At 50.8% G+C, this 15,043-nt stretch overlaps 1 protein-coding gene across 4 annotated transcripts in view; it reads left to right on the top strand.

Annotated features, from left to right (window-relative positions):
• The first annotated feature begins 1,322 nt into the window (after positions 1–1,322).
• LOC139281259 (lysosomal alpha-glucosidase-like) overlaps positions 1,323–15,043 on the top strand; it is a 264,822-nt gene continuing 251,101 nt past the window's right edge. The window contains exons 1-2 of one of the 4 annotated variants that reach the window (XM_070901334.1): positions 6,518–6,738; positions 8,140–8,187. The gene's annotated coding sequence lies outside the window, so the exon portion shown is untranslated. Of the gene's footprint in view, positions 1,335–3,315; positions 3,359–6,517; positions 6,739–8,139; positions 8,188–15,043 lie in introns of those variants that run through there. The other 3 variants (XM_070901337.1, XM_070901336.1, XM_070901335.1) reach the window with 3 other exon arrangements.

Here is a 15,043-nt window from a genome sequence, read left to right as displayed (position 1 = left end):
GCCCAAGTTTCTCTGTTTTGTTAATCTGTGGCTCAGTGGGCAGCACACTTGCCTCTTGTATCTGAAGGTTGTGGGATCAAGTCCCACTCCAGCACAAAAATCCAGGCTGACACTCCCAGTGCAGTGCTGAGGGAGCGCTGCACTGTCGGAGGTGCCGCCTGTCGGATGAGACGTTAAACCGCCTCCCCCTATGTAAAAGATCCAACGGTAAGTTTGGGAGAAAAGCCAGCGGTGTCCTGACCAACATTGCTTTAAAAAAAACACGATCTGACCTTTTATCACATTGCTGTGGGAGCTTGCTGTGCGCATTATGGCTGCCGTGTTTCCTCCATTACAACAGTGACTGCACTTCAAAAGTACTTCATTGGCTGTAAAGAGCTTTGAGACGTCCTGAGGTTGTGATATAACATTCATCTGTGTGAGGTGCCGTCTTTTGGATGAGACGTTAAACCGAGGTCCCGTCTGCTCTCTCAGGTGAACGTAAAAGATCCCACGGCACTATTTCGAAGAAGAGCAGGGAAGTTCTCCCCGGTGTCCTGGGGCCAATATTTATCCTTCAATCAACATCACTACAACAGATTATCTGGTCATCACCACATTGCTGTTTGTGGGAGCTTGCTGTGCGCAAGTTGTCTGCCGCGTTTCCCACATTGCAACAGTGACTGCACTTGAAAAGTACTTCATTGGCTGCAAAGCGCTTTTGAGACATCCTGTGGCCGTGAAAGGCGCTACAGAAATGCAAGTCTTTCTGTTCTACTGTTTTAGGTCGGTAGTTGAACACGTCCTTTTACGTGATCGTACTTCATGTCAACTCTGGAATTTCCAGCAGATGTCACTACATCTCCCGTTCTGTGGTCGCTGCACGGGCTTAAAGACAGGAATCCAACCCAGTGTATGGTTTGAAAACAATAACCTTAGGCCTCAAAGTTCACCCTCCCCAGCCTCAATTTGCACACTACCCCATCGCCATGCACTACGACTGGAGCATTGTTCAAATTGGGGCTGGGGAGAAATTTGAGGCCTACATTGGAGCCCATTCATAAAATGCAGCGGAGATTTAGCTGAAACCTCACACAGATGAATGTTATATCACATCAGCGCTGACATTTTTTTTTAAAGAGGTAAATTGACAAAAGTACCTTTTAAGTTTTACTGTGATTCCATCGTGAATTTCTCCTCGTTCGAGCAGAATTGGGGAGTGAGACCAACACACTGACCCTACTCAACAGCACCACGCAGTGGGGATCCAGAAATAGCCCACAAAAGCTCCCTGAAACACTGAGTGCAGACAAAGCTGCTCTTTTATCCAAAGAGCACGGGACGTTTAAAGACAGGTCAGGTATAATCTTGATTCCCTTCCAAAATAACAACTTGTGTTTCCCCTCCCCAGCAACCTGGGACATGGGCGATGGGAAAACCCCCTTCAGGTTGCCTATTAACTGGGTCCATTTTCATTTCAGAATCCTCCTAACTTTTTAAAGTTCTAACTTTAAGCCACTTGTTAAAGGGCCACAACACCGAGAGCCCGCGAATTAACAAATACACCGTTAAAGGGAACCGTAACAACTCAAATTCAAATTTGGTTGCCGGAGGTGGTGATGCACTCCAGTCCCTCCGGCGCCCACCTCTCGCGGAAGGCCGCGAGCGTACTGGTGGACACCGCGTGCTCCATCTCCAGGGACACCCTGGCTCGGATGTAACCGCGGAAGAGAGGTAGGCAGTCGGGCTGAACGACCCCCCCCGGGATCCTCACTGCTCAGTTAGGTTAAGCCCACCTGGATTCTAATTTGCTGAACTGGGACATTTCCAGTTTGAAAGGTTGGGGGGGGTGGGGGGGTGAAAGCGCTTCGTTGGGACACTTTAGATGAGGGTTTTTTTGTGTGTAAAGGGATGGGGAGGAGAGCAGTACTGGGCAATGTTCCCTCTCGGTTGTGCGGCCCCGCAGGAATGGGAAGACCCCGCTCGGGCCACTCACCGGCTTCTCCATTGTAAATACCGCGGATGCACAGAAATTTTAAGGGAGCGCACATCGAAAGGAACGGGCGGCGTAGGGCAAAGCGCAGCTCACGCCGGTACTGAACGGGGGAGAAGAGGTTCCCGCGACGCTTCACAGGAGTGATTATCAAATACAACTTGACATCGAGCCGTAATGATATTAGGGACAGGTGACCAAAAGCTTGGTCACAGAGATAGATTTCCAGGAGCGACTTAAAGGAGGAAAGAGAGGTTTAGGGAGAGAGTTCCAGAGCTTGGGGCCTGGGCAACAGAAGGCATGGCCACCGATGGTTGAGCGATTATAATCAGGGATGTCAGAAGGGCAGAATTCGAGGAGCGCAGATATCTTCGGGAGGGGAGGGGGGGGATAGAGGTTACAGAGATAGGGAGGGGGCGAGGCCATGGAGGGATTTGTAAACAAGGATGAGAATTTTGAAATTGAGGCATTGCTTAACCGGGAGCCAATGTAGGTCAGCGAGCACAGGGGTGATGGGTCAGCGGGACCCGGTGCGAGTTAGGACACGGGGGCAGTGAGTGCAGGGGGTGATGGCTGAGCAGGACTCGGTGCGAGTTAGGACACTGGGCATACGGGGTGATGGGTGAGTGGGACTCGGTGCGAATTAGGACACGGGGCACAGGGGGTGATGGGTGAGCGGGACTCGGTGCGAGTTAGGACATGGGGTCAGCGAGCGCAGGGGGTGATGGGTGCAGGGGGGTGACGGGTGCAGGGGGGTGATGGGGTGATGGGTGAGCGGGGTGATGGGTGCAGGGGGCGATGGGTGAGCGGGACGTGGTGTTGGTGATTTGAAATGCGTTCCCTGTTCTCACTCATTTAAATATTTAATTTTCACTTTAAGAGGAATGAAATTACTGGATTTTTTTTTGAAGTACCGGGTATCTTTGATCGGGATAACTAATTACGCTGAATCGTATGACATTTGTAAATCCTACCACACCTGAGTGGGGGAGGAGGGTAACAGTGTTCGCAAGCTGTGATTCCGCTGTCTTCTCATGAAGCAGCTTTCAGGATATTTTGAAGGCATGAGCGTTGCAGTCAGCGGACAGATGCAGAAGGGCTGGCCTGCCCAAACACGGAAAAATTGGCAAATAAAAATCCAGGTGTAACCCCGGAGCCTAGACTAACAGACAGAGACATTGCTCAAAGCCTGCACTTTCAGCTGCCCCGAAGCCTCATCAATTGGGACAAGCGAGTTTGTCAGGAGTTTGAGTGTCCTCAGTGCGGGTGAAGACTTCTATCACTGACAAAGGTACTTAGTTCCAATTTTGACCACAGCCGGAGATTAAAGCCGCCAATCGAGAGCCAGCAGCTGACTTGCGTCTCAATTTGCTACGCTTACATCAGGTTAGTGAATGGGCAGTGCCCGCAAACCAGCCTCTGGGATGTGTTTATCGTAGAATCAGAGAACTTTACAGCACAGAAGGAAACCATTTCGGCCCATCGTGTCCGCGCCGGCCGACCAAGAGCTACCCAGCCTAATCCCACTTTCCAGCTCTCGGTCCGTAGCCCTGCAGGTTACGGCACTTCAGGTGCACATCTAAGTATTTTTTTTAAGTGGTGAGGGTTTCTGCCTCTACCACCCTTTCAGGCAGTGAGTTCCAGACCCCCGTCACCCTCTGGGTGAAGAAATTTCCCCTCAAATCCCCTCCAAACCTTCTACCAATTACTTTAAATCTATGCCCCCTGGTTGTTGACCCCTCTGCTCAGGAAAACAGGTCCATCCTATCCACTCTATCCAGGCCCCTCATAATTTTATACACCTCAATCAGGTCTCCCCTCAGCCTCTTCTGTTCCAATGTAAACAAACCCAGCCTATCCAATCTTTACCCGTAATGGGAACACACGGTTGACTAGCCCACTGCAGGATAATGCTCACTCACGCCTGTGAGGCCCAGGACTTTAGCTCATAGCCCAGGCTGACACATCCGTCGCTACTTTCTCTCCCATCTCCCCTCATATCCCTCTCCAAGCTCGTCTCATCAATAAGACCCACCTCCTACTCCCTCCACCCCATTCCCACGCAGCTGCTGATTTCCCTTCCCCCCCCCCCATGACATTGTAACCGGTTCCCTCTCAGGTACTGGCTCCCGCCCCCCCCCGCTTTCAAATCCGCCATCATCACATTCCCTCCTCAACAAACCCCCCCCCCCCCAGTAATCCTTGGCCACTTTGTCCTTGCAAATGACCTCCCACCCCATCCCCAACCTCCCATTTCTCTCCAAGGTTGTTGCCTCCCGAATGGACAGAGTAGACAGTGAAGCTGTTGCCATTGGCGGAAGGGTCGAGAACCAGAGGTCGCAGATTGAAGGCGATTGGCAGAGGAACCAAAGGCAACACGCGGAAAACCTTTTTACGCAGCGAGTGGGTAGGATCTGGAGTGCACGGCTTTCAAAAGGGAGCTGGATAAGTAGCTGAAGGAAATTATTTTTGCAGGGCTACGGAGGAAGAGCGGGGGAGTGGGACTGAGAGTCGGCATGGGCTCGACGGGAGCAATGGCCTTCCGTGCTGTAACCATTCTAAATCTGTGCTCGACTTTCCTGCTGTTTGAATCTCCCCACAATCTGCCCCCGTCACAGCCCTAGCTAAAGTCAAAGCTGACACCCTCTGTAACTGGTGCACTATCCCTCCTCATCCTCATCCAGGAGGAGGCCATTTGGCCCCCAGGGCGTGTTCAGAATTAAACTCCACTGACTATCTTGGGGTAGAGACCCCTGTTTAATGATTCCCTGAGCATGTACGCTGATGACACCCAGCTCTCCCTCATTACCACTTTTTTCGACCCTTTCCGCCGTCTAAATTGTCACACTGCTTGTCCGACATCCAATTCTGGGTGAGCAGAAATTTTCTCCAATTGAATATTGGGAAGACCGAAGCCATTGCTTTCAGTCCCCGCCACAAACTCCGTTCCCTAGACACTGACTCCATCCCTCTCCCCAACTCCTGTCTGAGGCTGAACCAGACTGTTCGCAACCTTGGTGCCATATTTGAACCTGAAATGAGCTCCCGATCACATATCCGCAGCATAACTAAGACCGCCTATTTCCACCTCTGTAACATCGCCCGTCTCCGCCCTTGCCTCAGCTCATCTGCTGCTGGAACCCTCATCCATGCCTTTGTTACCTGTAGACTTGACTATTCCAACGCACTCCTGGCTGGCCTCCCACGTTCTACCCTCCGTAAACTAGAGGTGATCCAAAACTTGGCCTAACTCACTCAACCATCACCTCTCTGCTCGCTGACCTACATTAAGCAACGCCTTGATTTCAAAATTCTCATCCTTGTTTTCAAATCCCTCCGTGGCCCTCGCCCCCTCCCTATCTCTGTAATCTCCTCCAGCCCCACAAAACCCCCCCGTGATATCTGCGCTCCTCTAATTCTGCCCACCTGAGCATCCCCGATTATAATCGCTCAACCATTGGTGGCCGTGCCTTCTGTTGCCTGGGCCCCAAGCTCTGGAACTCCCTGCCTAAAACCTCTCTGCCTCTCTACCTCTCTCCTCCTTCAAGACGCCCATTAAAACATATCTCTTTGACTAAGCTTTTTGGTCATCTGCACTAATTCCTACTTGTGCGGCTCGGTGTCAAACATTTATGGACTAACACTCCTACGAAGTACCTCGGGATGTTTCACTATGTTAAAGGCGCTATTTTCTACACAGCGAGTGGGTAGGATCTGGAATCCACTGAAAGGGTGCTGGAGGCAGACTCAATCGTGGCTTTCAAAAGGGAATTGGATAAATACCTGAAGGAAAAAGATTCGCAGGGCTACGGGGAAAGGGCGGGGGAGTGGGACTGGCTGAGGTGCTCTTGCAGAGAGCCGGCACGGGCTCGACAGGCCCAATGACCTCCTGTGCTCTAACCATTCTATATAAATACAAGATTTTTAAGAAAGAATATACTTGCTTTGGAGGCAGTTTCAGAGAAGGTTCACTAGATTGATTCCGGAGATGAGGGGGTTGACTTATGAGGAAAGGTTGAGGAGGTTGGGTCTCTACTCGTTGGAATTCAGAAGAATGAGAGGTGATCTTATCAAAACGTGTAAGATTATGAAGGGGCTTGACAAGGTGGATGCAGAGAGGATGTTTCCACTGATGGGGGAGACTAGAACTAGGGGGCATAATCTTAGAATAAGGGGCCACCCATTTAAAACTGAGATGAGGAGGAATTTCTTCTCTCTGAGGGTTGTAAATCTGTGGAATTCGCTGCCTCAGAGAGCTGTGGAAGCTGGGACATTGAATGGATTTAAGACAGAGATAGACAGTTTCTTAAACGATAAGGGAATAAGGGGGGCGGGCAGGGAAGTGGACCTGAGTCCATGATCAGATCAGCCATGATCGTATTGAATGGCGGAGCAGGCTCGAGGGGCTGTATGGCCGACTCCTGCTCCTATTTCTTATGTTTTTATTAAGTTGTTGTTGAGCAGGAGGATGTGAGGCTGTGCCTGGCGATGGTTCCAGCAGAGGGCAGCGCTGTGCCACACACGTGTTGTGGGGTGAAAGGTGAATCCCAGCAAGGGGCAGGGCCAGAGACACGCCAACAGCTGACTGGCCGTCAGTCCACGAGATCCAGGGGTCACTCAGTTCACCCAGCAGCAAAAGCTGAAGTCAGATGCTCTGTGGAACACTGCAGGTTTATGAAAGAGGACTGTGCAGGGTTGTGGAAGTGACATAAATACTGCAGTGGCCAGTCTGCAGGAGGATAAAGTACTGCCAGCCCTGTGACCGGGTAAGATAAACCACCCACTGCCAACAACACAGCACAGCAGCATTGCCATTCATCCCAATCACTGCACACACGGCAGGCTGGGCCCGTGTCGCTCTTTAACTGGATTTATTGTTAAAGTTCGGCACGCCACAGTATGCCTGTGACAACAAGGGCTGGGTTATTTCTGTCCGGTGTGTTGTGTAAGTCCAATCCTGAGACAGCAGTTCAAGACCCGTCCCCGGGCGATTCATTCAAAAGCAAGAACTTGCATTTCTGTATGACCTCAGGACGTCCCTCAGCACTTCCCCTCTGACAGTGCGGCGCTCCCTCAGTACTGCCCCTCCGACAGTGCAGCGCTCCCTCAGTACTGCCCCTCCGACAGTGCGGCGCTCCCTCAGTACTGCCCCTCCCTCACCACTTCCCCTCCGACAGTGTGGCGCTCCCTCAGCACTGCCCCTCCGACAGTGAGGCGCTCCCTCAGCAATGCCCGTCCAACAGTGCAGCACTCCCTCAGTACGGCACTCCCTCAGCACTGCCCTTCCGACAGTGCGGCACTCCCTCAGTACTGCACTGGGAGTGTCGGCCTAGATTATGTGCTCAAGGCCCTGGAGTGGTACTTGAACCCACAACCTTCTGACTCCGAGGCGAGAGAGCTGTCCACTGAGCCACGTAAGCTGGTATAGCTGGGCACCGGACTAGGCTGGGGTAAGTGGGCCAGGGTTCCTGCTCCTGCTGGAAACGATATGGATGGGAGTGAGCATATACCGGTGTCGCACATCAACATGTGGTAAGTGTCGCTATAACGCCTTTAATGTAATAAAACATCCCAAGGCGCTTCACAGGAGCATTATCAGAAAAAATTTGACACAGAGCGACATAAGGAGAAATTAGCGCAGGGGACCAAAAGCTTGGTTAAAGAGGTAGGTTTTAAGGAGCGACTTAAAAGAAGGAGCGAGAGGCAGAGAGGTTTAGACAGGGAGTTCCAGAGCTTGGGGCCCAGGCAACAGAAGGCACGGCCGCCAATGGTGGAGCGATTATAATCAGGGATGCTCAAGAGGGCAGAAGTTGAGGAGTGCAGACATCTCGAGGTAGGGTGGGGGTTGTGGGGCTGGAAGAGGTCACAGGGTTAAGGAGAACATGTGACCTGTGACCCGTGACCCATGGTTCCCAGAGCTACCCACCACTGGAGTTTCCCCCGCCTCGTGTCTGGGTCTGTTACAGACATCGATTGCTGCGATTATCGTTGTATCGCAGGACTACCAGGATGACAAGGCGAACCAATTGGACCTCGGCCTTGTCAGTCTGGCGGTGCTCGGTGTCAGGATGCAAGGCCTAGGTGACGGCCCATTCCCTGCAGGAACACAGGCTTTCAGTGCAGAAAATCCAAACTCATAACCTCTTTCATTTCTTTTTCCTTTGCAGAATCCGTGTGACCGACACTCCTCTCTGACTGAGAGCAGACAACCCAAGGTCAGACGGCGCAAGTAAAAGAAAGACTTACATTTATATAGCGCCTTTCATGACCACCGGACGTCACAAAGCGCTTTACAGCCAATGAAGTACTTTTGGAGTGTGGTCACTGTTGTAATGTGGGAAACGCAGCAGCCAATTTGTGCACAGCAAGCTCCCACACACAGCAATGTGATAATGACCAGATAATCTGTTTTTTGTTCTGTTAATTGAGAGATAAATATTGGCCCCAGGACAGCGGGGATAACTCCCCTGCTCTTCTTGGAAATAGTGGCCGTGGGATCTTTTAAGTCCACCCGAGAGAGCAGACGGGGCCTCGGTTTAACGTCTCATCCGAAAGACGGCACCTCCGACAGTGCAGCACTCCCTCAGCACTGCACTGGGAGTGTCAGCCTGGATTCTGTGCTCAAGTCCCTGGAGTGGGGCTTGAACCCACAACCTTCTGACTCAGAGGCGAGTGTGCTGCCCACTGAGCCACGGCTGACCCTAGAAATGAAGCAAAGCTTCCTCCCCCTGAACTGGATGGAAATGTCGGGTCAGATTGCGATCTGGGCCAGGGGTGGGTAACTCGTGACTTGCCCCTTGACACCCACTATCAGATCTCCACTGCTCTCTTTCCTCCCAGAAACTACCAGAGTCAAATCTCTGAGACTGGCCCCACTCACCTTCACTTTGCACCCTGTCAGTATAGCAACAGGAGGAGGCCATTCGACCCCTCGAGCCTGCTCCGCCATTCAGTTAGATCATTGGCTGATCTGCACCTCAACACCATTTACCTGTCTTCACTTCATATCGCTTGATACCCTTACCCTGCACAAATCTATATAAGAACATAAGAATTAGGAGCAGGAGTAGGCCATTCGGCCCCTCAAGCCTGCTCCGCCACTCAATACGATCATGGCTGATCTTTGACCTCAACTCCACTTTCCTGCCCGATCCCCATATCCCTTGATTCCCTTAGACTCCACAAATCTATCTATGCCAGCCTTGAGTATACTCAATGACCCAGCCTCCAACAGCCCTCTGGGGCAGAGAATTCCACAGATTTACAACCCTCTGAGAGAAGAACTTCCTCCTCATCTCAGTCCTAAATGGCTGACCCCTTATCCTGAAACTGTGATCTCTGGTTCCAGACCCTCCAGCCAGGGGAAACATGCTCTTAGTATCTATCCCGATATTATGCTTCGTGAAAAGCCCTCCTGCATTTGAGAATCAGTGAGTGAGGTGAAACTTTCCATTTCAAAATGCAGTGTGAACTCCTGAACTTCCAATTCAGCCTGCAGTATAGCTGGGGTCCCAGGGTGTAATCAGCCTGCAGTATAGCTGGGGTCCCAGGGGGTGATCTGCCTGCAGTATAGCTGGGGTCCCAGGGGGTGATCAGCCTGCAGTATAGCTGGGGTCCCAGGGGATGACCAGCCTGCAGTATAGCTGGGGTCCCAGGGGGTGATCAGCCTGCAGTATAGCTGGGGTCTCAGGGGTTATCAGCCTGCAGTATAGCTGGGGTCCCAGGGGGTGATCAACCTGCAGTATAGCTGGGATCCCAGGGGGTGATCAGCCTGCAGTATAGCTGGGGTTTGTGTGGGTGATCAGCCTGCAGGATAGCTCGGGTCTGTCTGGGTGATCAGCCTGCAGTATAGCTCGGGTCTGTCTGGGTGATTAGCCTACAGTATAGCTGGGGTCTGTGTGGGTAATTAGCCTGCAGTATAGCTAGGGTCTGTCTGGGTGATTAGCCTGCAGTATAGCTGGGGTTTGTGTGGGTGATCAGCCTGCAGTATAGCTGGGGTCTGTGTGGGTGATCAGCCTGCAGTATAGCTGGGGTCCACAGACTGCCTGCCTGTGGAAGTCTATGATCTGAAGCCCAGTATAGGAGTCTCCGGTCCTATCCTGACACACTGTGCGTGGTGTACAATGTCCCAGCTCCCAGTTCGTTTAACTTTAACGACACAGTTTCAGTTCCCATTTGCGAGTGGGTGTCAGTGTCCAGTGCCCACCCTCCCTGTGATTCCACTTCCCACTTTTTCTCCTGTCAGAGGTTTCGCTCTGTCGGACATGTGATTCTACATTCCCGTTCTTCTCTGACTCAACTATTGCTTCTGTAATTGGACATGTGTCAGACATGGCTCAATGGGCAGCACTCTCGCCACTGAGTCAGAAAGTTGCTGCCCAATATTTATCCCTCAACCATCATCACTAAAACAGATAATCTGGGTCATTATCACATTGCTGTTTGTGGGATCTTGCTGTGCGCAAATTGGCTGCAGCGTTTCCCACAATACAGCAGTGACCGCGCTTCAAAAAGTGCTTCACTGGCTGTAAAGCGCTTTGGGACATCCCGAGGTTGTGAAAGGCGCGATAGAAATGCAAGACTTTCTTTTTTAGAAGGCTGAGAGGGGATCTCATAGAAACATGTAAAATTCTGACGGGACTGGACAGGTTAGATGCAGGAAGAATGTTCCCGATGTTGGGGAAGTCCAGAACCAGGGGACACAGTCTTAGGATAAGGGGTAAGCCATTTAGGACTGAGATGAGGAGAAACTTCTTCACCCAGAGAGTTGTTCACCTGTGGAATTCCCTGCCGCAGAGAGTCGTTGATGCCAGTTCATTGGATATATTTAAAACGGAGTTAGATGTGGCCCTTACGGCTAAAGGGATCAAGGGGTATGGAGAGAAAGCAGGAAAGGGGTACTGAGGTGAATGATCAGCCATGATCATATTGAATGGTGGTGCAGGCTCGAATGGCCTACTCCTGCACCTATTTTCTATGTTTCTTTCATGCACTTTACTAGACATTTGTGCTTTTATGGATCGATCAGCGAGGGATATTGAGCGTGGGAGAGAAGGGTCCCGAATATTCTCAGAGCCTAGGGCCCCAGCAAACCTTATCGCACCTCGATTTAAGAGAGGAAATATCAGAATGGGATTGAACATCAATGAAACAGTGTACTTGATCCGTTATCACCGGTTTGTGACTCTCACGCTGAGATTGGAATTTTCTAAGTACGGACCTACTCAAATATGAGACAGGAAAGGACCGACTGCCCCGTCCAGTTGCGATGCTTCAGGGTACAGACACACCCCACCCACCCAGAGCCCCGCCATCACCTAGGAGAGGCGGGGGAACCACAGGCAAATCCAGGGCACTTCGGGGGGGAAAACAAACGCAAAATACCACGGATGCTGTAAATCTGAAATACAGACAGGAACTGCTGGAGATACTCAGCGGGTAGGGCAGCATCTGTGGAGAGAGAAACAGAGTTAACGTTTCAGGTCGACAACCCTTCTTCAGAACTGGGAAAGGTTTTAAGCAAGTGTAGAGGCAGGGAAAGGGGGAACGGAGGACAGAACAAAAGAAAGAAAGACTTGCATTTATATAGCGCCTTTCACGACCACCAGACTTCTGAAAGCGCTTTGCAGCCAATGAAGTACTTTTGGAGTGTAGTCACTGTTGTAATGTGGGAAACGCGGCAGCTATTTTGCACACAGCAAGCTCCCACAAACAGCCACGTGATAATGACCCAGATAATGTGTTTTTTGTTATGTTGGTTGCGGGATAAATATCAGTGGGAAGGCCTGTGATAGGATGAAAGACAGAAGAGATTGTTGTGGTTGGTGATGGAACAAGTAAAGAAACAACCGTTGGGTCTAGATAGGGTGTGAATGAAGCCGGCAGAGTCATCAACAGTTGCCGTGTGGAAAAATAGGAGGGGGGGAAAATCTGACAAGTTCCTCTCCGATCCCTTTAGGCGATGGAAACCGGTCCAGGAGATCACTCTGGCCAATTCCATGCAGTTACTGACCTCTGGGAGGAGGGTTTCTCCACCCAGCCAGAAACAGGTCTCGCTGTCGCTCGAAGGAATCCAGCAAGTGTCCATAGAAACAAAGAAACATAGAAAATAGGTGCAGCAGGAGGCCATTTGGCCCTTTGAGCCTGCACCACCATTCAATAAGATCATGGCTGATCATTCCCTCAGTACCCCTTTCCTGTTTTCTCTCCATACCCCTTGATCCCTTTAGCCGTAAGGGCCATATCTAACTCCCTCTTGAATATATCCAATGAACTGGCATCAACAACTCTTTGCGGCAGGGAATTCCACAGGTTAACAACTCTCTGAGTGAAGAAGTTTCTCCTCATCTCAGTCCTAAATGGCCTACCCCTTATCCTAAGACTGTGTCCCCTGGTTCTGGACTTCCCCAACATCGGGAACATTCTTCCTGCATCTAACCTGTTCAGTCCCGTCAGAATCTTATATGTTTCTATGAGATCCCCTCTCATCCTTCTAAACTCCAGTGAATAAAGGCCCAGTTGATCCAGTCTCTCCTCACATGACAGTCCAGCCATCCCTGGAATTAGTCTGGTGAACCTTCGCTGCGCTCCCTCAATAGCAAGAACGTCCTTCCTCAGATTAGGAGACCAAAACTGAACACAATATTCCAGTTGAGGCCTCACTAAGGCCCTGTACAACTGCAGTAAGACCTCCCTGCTCCTATACTCAAATCCCCTAGCTATGAAGGCCAACATATCATTTGCCTTCTTCACCGCCTGCTGTACCTGCATGCCAACCTTCAATGACTGATGTACCATGACACCCAGGTCTCGTTGCACCTCCCCTTTTCCTAATCTGCCGCCATTCAGATAATATTCTGCCATCGTGTTTTTGCCCCCAAAATGGATAACCTCACATTTATCCAAATTATACTGCATCTGCCATGCATTTGTCCACTCACCTAACCTGTCCAAGTCACCCTGCAGCCTCTTAGCATCCTCCTCACAGCTCACACTGCCACCCAGTTTAGTGTCATCTGCAAACTTGGAGATATTACACTCAATTCCTTTATCTAAATCATTAATGTATATTGTAAATAGCTGGGGTCCCAGCACTGCGGCACTCCACTAGTCACTGCCTGCCATTCCGAAAAGGACCTGTTTATCCCTACTCTCTGCTTCCTGTCTGCCAACCAGTTCTCTATCCACGTCAGTACATTACCCCCAATACCATGTGCTTTGATTTTGCACACCAATCTCTTGTGCGGGACCTTGTCAAAGGCCTTTTGAAAGTCCAAATACACCACATCCACTGGTTCTCCCTTGTCCACTCTACTAGTTACATCCTCAAAAAATTCCAGAAGATTCGTCAAGCATGATTTCCCTTTCATAAATCCATGCTGACTTGGACCGATCCTGTCACTGCTTTCCAAATGCATTGCTATTTCATCTTTAATAATTGATTCCAACATTTTCCCCACTACTGATGTCAGGCTAACCGGTCTATAATTACCCGTTTTCTCTCTCCTTTTTTAAAAAGTGGTGTTACATTAGCTACCCTCCAGTCCATAGGAACTGATCCAGAGTCGATAGACTGTTGGAAAATGATCACCAATGCATCCACTATTTCTAGGGCCACTTCCTTAAGTACTCTGGGATGCATGACATGAGCCAGCAGCCTGCCCTGCGGGTCCACCATTCTCCGGGGCACGGAGATCCTCCCGACACAAGGGTAGTCCTAACATCCTGTCCCTTCCATTCCAGGGTGGGACTCTGTCGCCCTGCACTGCCCCTGCCCCTGCACTGCCCCTGCCCCGGACCACACTGCCCCTGCCCCTGCCCCTGCACTGCCCCTGCCTCTGCACTGCCCCTGCCCCTGCCCCGGACCACACTGCCCCTGCCCCTGCCCTGCCCCTGCCCCTGCACTGGTCCTGGACGTGTTTAACAGACTGTGTATAGTCACTCAAGTAAAGTAAGTGGTAGAGGGTTTAGAGGGGATTTGAGGGGAAATTTTATCACCCAGAGGGCAGTGGGGGTCTGGAACTCACTGTCTGAAAGGGTGGTAGAGGCAGAAACCCTCAGCACATTTAAAAAGTACCTGGATGTGCACCTGAAGTGCCGTAACCTGCAGGGCTACGGACCGAGAGCTGGAAAGTGGGATTAGGCTGGGTAGCTCTTTGTCGGCCGGGGCGGACACGATGGGCCGAAATGGCCTCTTTCCCTGCTGTAAATTTCTATGATTCTACGATTCTATGAACCCAGTGGATCGAACAAACAACCCAGACAAATACCACGAGGGAGATCAGACAGTTTGCACACTGTGGCGATATAGGCAGAAATATGACAGTTCCGTTTTGGGAACAAGCAGATAGAAAGAAAGACCTTTATTTATATAGCGCTTTTCACAACTTCAGGGAGTCCCAAAGCACTTTACAACCAATAAAGTATATTTTTGGAGTGTAGTCACTGTCGTAATGTAGGAAACGCGGCAGCCAATTTACACACAGCTCCGTGATAATCACCAGATAATCTGTTTTGTTGATGTTGGTTAAGGGATAAATATTGGCCTCAGGACAACGGGGAGAACACTCCTGCATTTCTTCAAAATAGTGTCATGGGATCTTTTACGTCCACCTGAGAGAGCAGACGGTGCCTCGGTTTAATGTCTGATCCGAAAGACGGCACCTCTGACAGTACAGCGCTCCCTCAGCACTGCACTGCTCTGGAGTGGGACTTGAACCCACGATCCTCTGACTCAGAGGCGAGTGTGCTACCCGGGTGACACTGACAATAAACAACTCACAGTCGCTCTCGCAGATCACTTCTACAAAAGCCACGGTTTTCTCCCAAGCCCTTTTGTTTTTTGTAAAGAGAGAATTGTTACAGAGGAAGTGCTGGATTGGCGATGGTGACCCACATTACAGTCTCTCAGTGTTTGCTTGGCTCAATTGGTAGCACACTCTCCCTTCTCCCCATCCCTCAGTCAGTGTGGGGGGGGGTGCAGAGAAACCATGTCTCATCTACCGTCTCCTCCCACTTGCCCATTGCGCTGATCGCTGGGACCTCAGGCAGGTTTGTGAGGGGGAAATCTGC

The sequence above is a fragment of the Pristiophorus japonicus genome, chromosome 15, assembly GCF_044704955.1.
Source record: "Pristiophorus japonicus isolate sPriJap1 chromosome 15, sPriJap1.hap1, whole genome shotgun sequence".
Classification (NCBI taxonomy): Eukaryota; Metazoa; Chordata; class Chondrichthyes; family Pristiophoridae; genus Pristiophorus; species Pristiophorus japonicus.
The sequence above is the reverse complement of the archived record's forward strand: the minus strand, read 5'-3'. Positions and strand labels throughout refer to the sequence as shown.